Genomic DNA, 13,699 nt, shown 5'->3' with positions numbered 1-13,699 from the left:
GACAAGAATTTGCATTAGTGTGAAGTGGTATAATACGGCACGATTTCAAACACATTCACAGGCATTCATTTACAAACCAAAAGTGCCGTGACAGCAAGTAGCTCATATTTCTGATGACTTTAAAATGTTCCCACCTAATTCATCAGATTTCAGTGCAGGAGATGTCTCTAAGCATTCAATCAAATAAAAACAAAAAAGTAAAAAAAAACTTTAAGCTTCTGTGTGTGAGACCTACACAAACACACAATTTAATCTGTAATTATTTCAAAGTAAATCACCAACTGCTAAATAAGAGCAATGATTGGCCTTCTCTGGAAAGGATTAGCAGTCTTCCCTGAGGGAGCAGTTCACAGCAGTGGCTCTCGCAGCCTAACTTGGCGGAAAAAAAAAACATTCTTTCAGTGTCATGCATGATTCACGATGTGAGGACATTGCAAGAGGCAGGGAAGCTACTTAAATGCATATGGCACACTCTTTGTTGTCAATATTTCATCGTAAAAGGACTTAATTATTCACACTGACCCTGTTTAGGGGACAGTTATAAAGAATGGATAGACAAGAAGAGGGAACGAAAGAGTAACAGAACGCGTGTTTGTCAAGTGTTACAGCTCCTCTTCAGCCCACTGTTGATTACTGACATTCCACTGTTCTTTAACGTTACAGTGTACACAGACGGGCTACATTTGTCATGTCTACATCTTTAATGATAGAAACAACCTTTGCGTCTTAACGTATAAAACACTTCAAATTTTTGGCACCCTAAAGCCTTACATAAATTAATCTCATACTTCATTTCTGCAAAATTTAGATTTTTTTTTTCCTTCCTGCCAAATCCCAAGATTGATGGCAGCTTTGTTTGTCACAGTTGTTTTAAACTGTTTTAGCTATTGTTTGTTGACTTCAGTGAACATCTCCTTTACTTCAATGGTAAGTTTACTTACTTTTCTTTCCCATTTTTAAAAGTGGTTAAGAAAAGTTTGCCTTCATGTCACATTATATCTACACTCTGGTGAAAATAAAGTTAGTAGTTAAGCATTCCTCAACCATCTGATCAACTTCAATACATGAAACTTGCTTGAGTTACACTGAAATTAATCTTAATATCCATGTAATTAAAAAACTTAGAGTTCCTACAAAATCTAGTTAAGTTGAAAAAGTTACTATTAAATTATTACTAATAACCATGATGATTGACACACACACAGATATATATGAACGGTAAGGAGGGGTAGTATATTTTCCTATTTTTCTCAGTTTGAAGAGTGGCTAAAAAATGGACTTCTGTGGAATGTGATATTTACACCCCAGGGAAGTAACAAGCCAGGAAATATTTATCAAAACGTCCTAGATGAAAAAATAGAAAACTAAAGTATAGATTGAAAAATTGCATCAGTTACTCTATAACAATAACTATGGGTGCCACTAATTATAGCAGCAGTGATGTGTTCCCTAAATTGGGATGTTATTGCCACACTCCTAATGTACTTACATTAATCAGATGAAGTGTATTGAGGTGGAAATAGGTTCAGGTTCATAAATAAACCTGATTGAGTGATTTTACCTGAACAGTGCTTGGTAATAGTTTTTTCCACAACACATACCCTTGGTTTAAAAACGTCAACAAGAATATTCCATTATTCAATTCTTGTAGAGGAAATCTACTCTGACACTACATGGCAACCAAAACCAACACACTGTAGGCGTAAATATAATTATATTTAATGTATTTTGCTAAAAAAACAAAACAAACATTAAATAAATGTTTTTTGTTTGCAGTAATTGTGCAACTGCAAAGCAATTCAAAATGTTCAAGAGAGATTCTGTGATGAAACCATAGCTTTATTTTTGTGTCTGGTTCTTTTTCATATTTTATGATACTAACTACTTTTATGTAAATGTAAAATAAACACCTACATACATCTTAAAACTGTGGCCATGAAACACATATCTTCTAAAGTGCACTTAAAGGCAACGAGAAAAGCAGCAGGAGTGAAAGCAGCAGGAACCCTCCCAGATCAGAAGGACAGGGGTGTACAAATTATCAATGTTTTCATGTTGTGTCAGTGCAGCATAACTTCCAGACGTAATTAGATAAACCCTAAACATAGACGATTCATTGAAGATCGTTAATGATGCTTCAACACTTAAGCTATAGTTTGCAGCCAGAAGAAAAGTTAACCTTAATCACCTGCTGCAGCAGAAAGTCAATTCTGAGCAAAATCAGAAAGAACAGCACTTATTTTTCTGTTCCATAGTGTCGATTGCAGTCACTGAAAGCTTACAGAGTTGTCAGCTCCTAGTGGGGTGTCTAGAGAAAAAGGGCATAACTGTATAAATTCCACCATTACTGCTCATTACAGCTTGCCATAAAGTTGCACATATAGATCAATACAAGTTTTTCAGTGTACAGCAGTGTGTGCTGGTGGGGCTTAATTAGAGGTAACAACATCAGCCAAATCTGAAGGGATTGTATTTCTGTAAGGCACGCTTAAGGGTATTCACATAATAAGTTTTTTTTCCTGTACTGATTTTTTTTCCCTTTTTTTAATGTCTTTTCTCAAATCTTTTTGCACCTTTGTTCCTTTGGGGTTGATGGGAAGGTGTGAGAGTGGAGAATGAAGTGTGACTTTGTGTGGTGCTAAGAAAGAGCGGGTGTTTATTTCATTTAACCGTGGACTGAAAGCATTCGCTTTCTGCAGATTTTTTTCCCCCTCCAGTTCCGTTAAAGATGCTGTTCATTCTTTCCGTCTGCCTGCCTGACTGGCAGCCTTTGTAACATCCTGTTACGTTCTGTTCTCCAGAGCTCGATGGAGTGTTTCTGCACCTAAACCGCGTCGCTTCGCAAAATCCTGAAATCTCTGCTGCCCCTGCCTGGCACGTTCTCCGCGGAATGCTGCCATCAATCATCCGCCGCAGCCGCGGCCCAGCTGTCAATCTGCCCCGTGTTTGTCTGAGTGAATGTACTTATGAAGCAGAGGCTGTGTGTGACTATCTGGACTCAAATAGGAAGCTCCATTAGGGGCCCTGCCACAACAATAGGCAAGTAATGGTGTGTGTTCATGTACGTGTGCGGGTGTGTGTATCTGAGGTTGATGTCTGCTGTCATTTGAGTACAGGCCAGAAAACACAGCGACTGGCAGCTTACCGGTGTGGTAACACAAAAAGTCTGAAAGCATCACAGACGAGGGTCCTCAGCATTTCTCCGCCAGCCAATCTCTGTCTCTCCTCTTTCCTTTCCTCATCTCTTCTCCTGGCATTATTTGCTGCTCTCTCAAAATTGTCTTTTTCTTCCTGACACATTCTTTGCTCCACCAAAATCAGCTTCTACGTTCATCAACACCACCTTTCAGGTCCTGCACACTTTTTTTTTCTGCTGCTACTTCCCTTGCACTTTTGCAGCACTTTATCTTCCAGTGTGATGAATTCATCACTCGCGTCTCTCAAGGCTGTAGGGAAGCTACGGGAGCATGACATAACAGGTTCATGAAACATTTATGGAGAAGAAAGCTAGGTTATACTCATGAGGGCTGACATATCTGCCTGCATTTAAGAGTAGGAGGCCTTGGGTAAATGCCTTGTAACAGTCTCAGCTTAAGGTAAACACTGTCCTCTTTGCCAAAGCAGATGACACAAAAAAACATTGATTCAAAAAAAAAGATTTTGAATCCTATCTATAAACCCTATTTGGCTCCAGGTGAAATGAAGTAAAGAATAAAAAAAACAAATGCCTAAACAGGAAATTCTTTGGTATAGACTTGATGTGTTGCTACTTTGCCAACCTTAAGGCCTCAGAACAACATAAACCAATAAAATCCCTCTTCATGGCTGGGCAACTAGTATGAGATCAATATGACTGTAAAATGTGATTTTACACAGTTAATGACAACATTTAATACAATATGGCAATGTCAATCAAAATTTTAATAAAATATGAGGTCCAGGAATGAACGTTGCAAGTTATGAGTCCCATTGATTAATCTATCAAACAGGATCATAAACTCTTTATTTTATATTATATTTAGTTCAGTTTAGCTGTTTCATATAACACCAATTCACAAGAAATGTAAACTTTAGACAGTTGATAGGTTAACTATTGCTAAATTAATACAACTCACTTACTGATTATACAGTATCCAATTCAATTCAGATTTAGTCAAAATATGTATAATTTAATTCCATACTAAATATAAAATAGCGCAGTGAAAATCAATTGATTTTAAATAAAATAATAAAATAAAAAGGACAGGAACATTTTTTGATGAACCCCAGTTTTTAGCATCGGCTTGTCTTCCCTGGCGTTGTTCAGGATTTTGTAAGCATGTGGTAACAGTGGAAACGAAGCTAAACCAGGCTCTGAATGAGAGGCCTGTTGCTCTGTTGTCCTGACTGGCAAACAATGGACGGGAAGGGAAGACAAAACTGGCACAAGGTAATTTCTATGCTTAGGACAAAGAGAGGAAACACAGTAAGTGGCAGCAGGAATATTTTCCATGGGGAAAAATAGAATATAAAGGTAATGGCAATCAGGCCTGCTGACAGCCCTGGGCCTGAGACAAAATAAGTTGAGACAAGTCCTCATCCACTTCACTCTGTAGCCAGCAGAAAATAGCTAATATTTACAGTGGCAATTGTGACAATACAACGTATATTGCAATATTGCCAAGAGCTGCAATAAGACTTTTATTTATCATATCATATGGTGAGAAAACTACAACTCAAAAAATTATTTTGGCCATTTCATTAAAAAATAAAAATCAATCAACATTCAAAGCAAAATAAATTTGAATAAAAACTGTTTCAAACAAATAGAAAACTAAGTGTTTTAATGTAATTTTATTTCCAGATTTCTTAGTCTATTCTATGTTGTTTCCCTGCACTGGAGTGAGCCCAGGGGAAGGTGATACAGCGGCAGGCAGTAAACTTGTTCCCAAAGATGTCATCTGTCACCACACCGGAGGGGCCACATAGATGCCGTCAGTCAGTCAGGCTGAGATGCTAGCACATCTCGCATGCACACTGACATTGCGTGAACCTGTGTGAATATGTGTGTGTGTATCTGTGTGAGTGCGAGACACTGTTTCTGTGTTTGGGTAAGACTGCATGTCTCTGCCTCTGCTCTGTTGCCCAGAAAGCTCTTGTTGACTTCTTGCTTGGTAAACAGATGGTTCATGAAATCCACAGCACAAAAAGGTAGAAGAAGAAGAAGAAGAAGAAGAAGAAGAAGAGACGGGGCTGGGGTGCAGGTGAAACAAATTTCCCCTGGCAAGTTTTTTTTGACACCGTTAGACGAAAACCAACAGACAGGCAGCAAACGAAGCAAAGGAGACAAAGACTAGAGAGATTTGAACTAAGACAAAAATGTTTGCAGGAGTGAGATAAAGTGCCTGCTCTGCTTCTTAATATCCATAACGATAATAGCTTATATATAGGAGATCTTTGCATCAAAAGTGGTGAGAGATGGATACAGCAAGGTAAGGTCAAAGTGATCTAATTAGGAGTTGGAGTTTGCATGGAGTAGGGGATCTTTCTGGGCGTAATAGCTGTACAAACACACACACACACACACACTAAAAAGGGGCTGCATACTGTGATAACACACATCCCCTATGGCTGCAGAAAGCACACAAATATACACCCAATAATACAAGCGCATACTTTTTGCTCCGTCATACCCACACTTTAACAGAAATGTGCCTCTCAGTACGAACAGAGCTTGTGGCGAGTGGCTCAAGCCTGCTGATAAGACAGAATGCACTTCAAAGCAGTGATGCTTTAAGATTAAAAAATAGGGAAAAAAAGAATCCTGACTAACAAGGACAGTTTTAAAATGGCTGCTAGGCAGCAACCTATTCCACAGCTAACGTTTCCCGTATATAAGCCAACGTGGCTGTTTAGGCCTGGTGGCCTGCCTGTTGGTTGGATATTTGTGTCATCATCCCCCTGCTGTGGCCAAAGACACCTGCAGCACGTTTCCCAGTTACATGCTTCTATTACAATCCAAGGAAGTCCCTCTGTTCAAAAGACAAACTATTTTTTGTTTTTACCTTTGTTTCTCAACTTTATAAGAAATCCTGGGTTGTGTTTTTTCAGACTTCAGAAATTTATGCCAATTCTGCAGAAAACATCTAGCAACATTTTTTTAATGTGCTACAACATGAGCTATAGTATTTTGCAACTAGTCCACTGGCTACTGATAACTTTTCTCTCTGCTTCAGATTTCACTTTTTCTTTTTTTTTATATATATTTCATAAAATCCAAGCAGCACAGCTAATTTGGCATGCATACTACCTGTTTGCATAATTGTTTTTAGCTTCCTGAAGTGCTGTGGGCTTCCCTTCCACTCTATTGTCCTGGCTTGGCCTGCTTGCTCTGGCATCTACTGTTGGGCAGAGGAAATGCTGTGCAGGGGCCAAATGCACACAAAAGGTCTGGTTGGGGCTATCCAATTGATAAGGACACACTACAAGCAAGGAACAGGTGCAGCAGACTCTCCGAAGCACAGTTCAGGCTCTGCTGTGATGGCTTTGTCGTAATCTATTTGGAGGAGAGAGAAGGATGGGCAGGGAGCGAGCGGAGGCGGAGTGGGGGCCTTAGGGGTGTTAAGCACACACCAGTGTATAAAAAAGGTGCATTGTGAAGCAAATATTTCTCATGTCATAAACAGGATGCATGCACAGAGTATTGAAAAGCATTATTTTTTCCTTACAACCAACAAAAGTTATTGCATAGTCTTAAGTGTTTTCTGTTATTGGAATTTTATGTGACAAACTAGAGCATAATATTGAACTGGTAAGAAAATTAAAATTTTACTAGTAGAAATATGAAAAGTGTGGCATGGATAAATCATAAATATATGAACTTAAACTGAGTGGAAGGGAACTATGGACATAACTCATCAAGTCTTTGCATAGATCATGACTTTATTCAGGTCTAAGGTACCATGAATATTCTGTGAACAACAGATTTCCATTGTATGTCTGTCTGAAGGCAACTTGGGATTCAGTGCTTTGCCCAAACACAGTTTGACATGCAACTAGGGTAAGTTGAAATTAAAATTAAAATGTTATATATCATCCTTTAAAGTTAAGATTATTCTTTGAAACACAATACCCATGTGCGATTTGTCAACGTACTCTGAGCTAGGTGATAGACTTCTTTTGTTGGAACACAAATTGAACAGTTTGAAAGTGTGTCATTGTTTTGATGGTTTTCATTATGATTTTGGGAGACTTTGCATAAACAATTCCCCCTTTAGTTCATAGCAGACAATCAAGCATAATCTGAAGTATTGTCCACCTATAATGAGAAAGATAAACTTTGACTATCCCTTAGTGAAGCGATCCCCAAAGTCAACTTTGGCAATGAAGTCAATTTTCTCAGCCTCGACAAATGCAGATGAGATGTTGCAGTTTGCTGGAAGCATGCATCCCCTGGACAGAGGAGCAACTGATGTTGTTTGCTGCATAAATGGAATTATTTATGTTATTTACTGGAGAGAGCCAAGGACACAAGAAGTCAGCTAGAATGGGAATCCATCCCTCTAGCCCTCTTGCCTTCAGGACCTAATTCCTTCGAGAGACTGCTCAAAATCAGATAGAGATAACTTTTTCCAGAGAGCAACTTGGGGAGCGTCTGATAAAAATCTTAGAGCTTAAATCAGCTGAATGATAAGGTGCAGAATTTTGTATTATTTTAGCCAAATCATTTTTTTCCTGATAAACAGAAGTGAATCATTGTATTGTTTTTATTAATGTTTGTGTTATTTTAGCTTGTTACTCTGGTTTCTCATCACTAATCACCCATAATAATAGGTTAGTTTGATTGATTAAAAATGCACACGTAAATTCAAGTAGTAGCTCCTGTTGATTCTTCTCACAATCTAATGTTGGCATCTTTGAGGAGTAAACAAATTACAATGTTAAGAAAAAGGCAAAGTTCCTGGTCTTTCTCGAGGGAGTATAATAATAGATAATTTAATAGAAATTCAAAAGAATATATGTCAGGAGAAAAAAATTGATAGAATAAACAGTGGTGTAAATGAAAATACTTTTGTAAGCAAATAAGCTGAATTCTGATCTTATGAGCTTCTTCGTGCGTTCCCTACATGGCTTGTGGCAAACTAGTTTTAGCAACAGGTTTTGTAATGCCATTCTCCAAAAGTGAAATTAACTAATAGTTGTCCTTTTTACGTTCTTTCCCCTGAGGGGTGGATCTCTGCTGTTAGCATTGCTAACATGAATCTCTTTGCTGTTTCTTGGATTACTGCTGTCCTTGATAGGCCTGTCAGTTTAGGTGGCTGACCATCTCTTGATCAAAAGTCCATGTCATGAAATCCCCCCAAAAATGCCTTGAAGTTTGTAACTGTAATATGACAAAATGTGAAAAAGCACAATGGATATTAAATCTATTACATAGCACTGTATGTGCATGTGCTAAATTCAAACATATCTTCTATTTTGACAGTCCTATCCCCACCTGTAACTCTTTTCATAGAAATAAATGACAGCAATCAGTTGTTTTCACCACCATTATTATAAGAATCAAGCTGTCCCTAAGCAACGCTGGACTTGTTTGTAAGTTTAAAAAGATCCCCTTCAAGTGGTAGTAAAGTAGCAATTTGTCTTCCAAGTGACCAGACATTGCAAAAGAATACACAATTTATACAGAGATTAGATATCAATCTGTTCCCAACTTTTCCATTAAGTTATCCTTTAGTGGCGCTGCACCAACAACACAGGACATCTTGGGAGTAGTGGGAGTAGTTCAGAAGCTTTGAAAGAGCAGAGGAGCATTAACATGCCATGGAAAACATGTCTAAGCAAAAGATTGAAGGTACAGTGAGACACCTTTTAACAAAGAAAAAGTATTAGGAGCCCCATGCATATTTCTTTTGAATGAACTGTAAAGAGATTACCGATGGTAGAACTTCACTTACTGTTTGGGTATTAAGGAAACGAGTGCTGCAATAGATAACAGAAAATTGCAAAAAACTAATAGAGTGTGGATATGGACAGAATTCACGCAGGCAAGCAAGAAAAGTGACAAGGGTTAGTCTAATCAGTGAAACGGTTAGTCTAATCTGGTGAAAGATGGCCTCCACTTTAACCATTAACTGCTGTTGTTCTCTCCACTTAAGCTTGTTTCCAGCATTCCTGGCACTTCTGCTGCTTGATTGCAATCTGTTGCAGAGTAGGAGAATGGACAAGAGGCACGAGCAAGGGGGAAGAGAAGGAAACAGGGTGTGTGTGGTGAGTATGTGTCGAGAGGGTAGGGGGGGACTTTGCAGTAAAAGACAAGGGAATGGAGTTCTAAAGACAATAGACATTCTCTGCTCGACTTCCTCAGGAAATGGGACTCTGTGATTTCAACCATTAAGAGTTCAAGGGTGAACACTTAAATTCCTCTAAACTAACAAAGTGGCAAGTAAAGGTCATAATTATCTTTTGTAGATTAACTAAATATAAATAAGATTATAGTCAATGACAATGACTACATATTTGCCTAAACATTGCAGTTTAGTTGGATCTGTAAGTATTAAAAAATAAGTTCAATCTGTTTTGAGCTTAATAAGAGATCCACATATTAGAATGGTGATAACAGGTTCCGATAATTAACATAATCAGTAGTATGTCAATGAAAATATGGTGACAGTTGTTAGGATTAAGTTCGATATGGGCCATAGGTCACTGCAGGATAAAACAAACAAAACAGCTAGAACATTTATTTTTTAAAGGTCCAGGGATGAAAGGTAACACATCAACAACTAGGCCTGTCGCGATTAACGATAAATCGATTAATCGTACGATAAATTAAAACTATCGACGTCATTTTAATTATCGGCATTATCATCTCTTCCGGCCTTTTTCTCTTTCTGTTAATGACACCGAATGAAAAAAGGCTCAACTCCGGTGCTCTCCACTGACCCTCCTTTCTCATTTCCTTAGTGTAAAGCCCAGTGCACACGACACGATCTTAGAGCTGTCGGCCAATTGTCGGCCCATTTTCAAAACCTGACAGACCACACATTAGCCGACAGAAATCCTAGGTATAACGATTCGATCGGGTTCGGTCCTGCCGTGTGGTGTCCAACAATGGGCACAAAATAATGGCTGCAAGTCCAGTTAACTAATTTTAAAACCAGGCATTAATCAATGCTTTACTACAATCTACCTGCAATGCATGTGGCTAGTGTCAGCGTAAAGTCCTGACTGAATGAAAATCATTAGAACCTATTTACGTCACGTTAAGAAGAACAGCTGAAAAGTTACCGGGTTTATCAACTGCGGTAACAATTTCGCTCCAACTCCTCCTCTTGTCATTTCTATATTCTTTGCATGTTGAAGAAACATTAATGTTGTTTCCACATATCATCTCCAATGTCCGCTGGACTTCGGGTTGCGCCTGTCAGCTGTTTGGGATTCCCCGACGTAATTTCCCCTCAGAAAGCAGGGAGGAGAATCCGGCTTTCTGATTGGCTGCCTGTCACATTCAACAGGCTGCGTTAACTATACCAGTCGGGGAAAAAACCTGATTTGGATCAGAGCGGCAACGATGATCTACCGTAACACACCACACAATCTTAGAAAGACCAACGTTTTAAGATTGTTGTAAGGGGAAAAATAGGAGCAAAAAATCTGTAGTGTGAACTATTGCATCAGGTAGTCGATGTGCCCATCTTCTCTATTTACATCTAATTATTACTGAAGGGCAACATAATATACAGACTTCATAATCTGCACTCTTTTGGCTGAATGCAGTATTTATTTCCACTTTGGCTTTATGATGTTTAGTTTTTTTTTTTTTTCAAGGGAGTTTTTTGTTAATGGAGACTGAGAATCCATTTTATTTTTGTTTTTGATTGTTTATCAGCTCAAGTGTTCTTTTGAAAATAAAGTGTATCTATCTTTGGCAGGAAATCACATAGATTATTATGTCATTTCCATTAAATTAGTGTAAAAAGGTCTTCAAACAATATTATCGTTTATGGCAATAATTTTTGAGACAATTAATCGCTCAGCAAAATTTGCTATCGTGACAGGCCTATCAACAACTGAGATGTACTTGATATTTACTTTTAGGCAGTGGTTTAATTCTTTGTAAGTTTTATTCAGACTACAGTTCTACAAAAACAAAGCACACTCTTGCTACTTCCAAATTATTTTAGGGAAAAGTAGCAGCCAGTGCAGCTAATTAAAACATTTGGATAACTGATAACCAGCAGGTGTGACCAGCTTTGTAAATGTACGCTCCAGGTGTGTTGGTCTGGAGCGCACAGTTAACACAGTGCCAAGGAGGGAAGACTACGCAGCGGGCCTGGATTTTAGGTCATTTCCAAACTATTCAAAGTTCAGAGAAAATATTCCCAAGAGAAAAACATCTAAGGCAACATCTGATATAATCAGGAGTCCCAGCAAATGTCCCTAAAGGTCAGACTGTGGAATGCTAAGAGGAATCGAAAGAAAGTCCTAGACTCACACTTAAAAACACAATTAGAAAAGCGAAGCAAATATGGCTTGTTTGTAAAGCACTGCCAGGAGAAAGGCTCTTCTCTATTAAAACAAAATGGCAGCACGACTCAGGTTTCCAAGTCTGATAATCCGCAGCACACCATCAAATATACAACAGACAGAGTGAGACAGAAAAGAATGAAGCTGCTGAAATGGTGCGGTTAAACTCCAGACACAACCCTGAGTGAAATGCTGTTGATGGAAATTGCTGTCCACAAAGATGTTAGACAGATAAACTTATACAAAAAACACTGACTTTCTGCTGCAGGTGGTTCTGCAAACAAAGGGGTGTACCAAGTTTATGCCATATCTGTTACTATAATCATGGAAAATATTATCACACAGAACAATAAAGATTTAATCCAATGTTATATAGAAGATGCGGTTTGGCTTTTATGGAGCTATATTTATTTCTGGATTTTTGTGGTAATTTACTTTTGAAAAACAGAATTTTGTTCATTCCTGACTTTCATCTGCAGAACTTTACAGAATTTTCTCGAATGTTGTGGCTACAGAAATAAGGTGTATAAATATCAAAAACTTGTGCTTGTATTTTTAAATTGCTTTTTCTTATAAAGTCTCATATCATATATCAAATTGGAATGTGACTCGTGTATATTTATGTAGCATACACTATTTACCTTTTTAATCTGGATTGAGAAGAGCTATACACATACTTTCTTATTACCACCTTTATTAACTTTCTTCCCACAAGTCAGGTCAAACATGGCGATTCACAATTACTTTATTTTTATTCTAACTCAAGGCTGTGGTTTCTGAACAGTAGAACATGCAAACCTAAGTACAGAATCATCCCAAAGGGTGAGGAAAAAAAACTGAAAGAAAACCAAATAAAGCATTTTGTACAACTTCAGCATATAAGAATTTTCCCAGATAGAAAATAACAGAAATCTAGCCCAGTGGGGTAGCTGTGGAAATAGAAAAGAGAGAAAAATGCAAAGTGGGGAATAACAGTGCGTGTGAGTTGGCATGTTCACTGTTTTAGCCCTGTTCGCCCCACCCATCTTCAAGATGCAGAAAACATGAATAATTTTGTGACTTTGTTGGGAAAACTTTCTAAAGTGTGGCAAGGCAGACTCGAGGTGATAAATTATTCAGATGTTTCATCGGAGCCATGCTGCTTGCGTAGGGCAAAGTCTCTATAATATGCATGTAAGAAGACATGATGAAACAACTCCATAAACAGCAGAGAATAAGTCAGTGCTGGGGCACTGCAGCTGGAAGAAAGGGGTGATGCGAAGACAAGCGACTTTGACTCTGACTTTACATAGGCAGTCATGCACCAGGCCTCTATAATATATACATCTGAGGGTGCTTGATGAAACCACCCTGTGATGCTGGATAGAAGTAGGAGAAGAGAAGGAGGGCAGATTATGCGTGAGATAAGAATGACAGAGAAAAATGGAAAAAAACAATCATTTAAAGAGAAAGATGTATGAGACAGAGAGAGGAAATGTTAAGATTCCTGCCATTGTGAGTCTATGTTTATGTGTGAGAAACAGGGAGAAAGAATGGGGATTTAACCGCAAAAGAATAAAACACAAACAGACAAGGGAAACAATAGATGAAGAGAGGCATTTTGCTTTTTTGTAAAGAACCTAGGGAAAAAGAATATACATTTTTAAAAAAGATCATATCCTACTCTATTATACATCTGCTGTTTATGCTGAGATTAAATTTCAATGTTATTTGTTAAACCATGGTAAATTAAACATGTAAGGTGTTATGTGACTTTCTTCTGGTGTTTGATTTCTTTTGCTCACAGAAAATCTCCAGAGATGTATGCAGCAGAAAAGCAGTGGTAAATCATTATTTTGCCCAGAAAATATGTTGAAAACCACTAACTTCTTACTTATTTGACAATATTTTTTTTAATTATTACTAATCAAACTAAGTTGAAGCCAACATACAAAAGTTTGTGAGATATCAGATCCAACCCAATAAGCGCATTACATACGTAAAACCTTTAAAGGGGGTGCATTTTATTTTTACCTTCACAGTAGTACTTTTAAATCCCTAAAAAACATGGAGGATACTCCTGGGGAGTGATTAGTCAGTTGTTTAACATTTTGGTAATGATAAAAATATAGACATGACAGAAATAGATTTTTTAATCACTAAGCATTCTGACTTTGTGAAACAAATATATTAAACAACTGATAATGATTAC

At 37.9% G+C, this 13,699-nt stretch overlaps 1 protein-coding gene across 12 annotated transcripts in view; it reads right to left on the bottom strand.

Annotated features, from left to right (window-relative positions):
• The window catches only part of adgrl3.1 (adhesion G protein-coupled receptor L3.1), a 162,607-nt gene that overhangs the window by 60,652 nt on the left and 88,256 nt on the right, over positions 1–13,699 (bottom strand). The window lies entirely within an intron of this gene.

Source organism: Xiphophorus couchianus, chromosome 5 (genome assembly GCF_001444195.1).
Source record: "Xiphophorus couchianus chromosome 5, X_couchianus-1.0, whole genome shotgun sequence".
NCBI lineage: Eukaryota > Metazoa > Chordata > Actinopteri > Cyprinodontiformes > Poeciliidae > Xiphophorus > Xiphophorus couchianus.
Note: the sequence above shows the minus strand (reverse complement) of the source record. Positions and strands in the feature narration are given on the sequence as shown.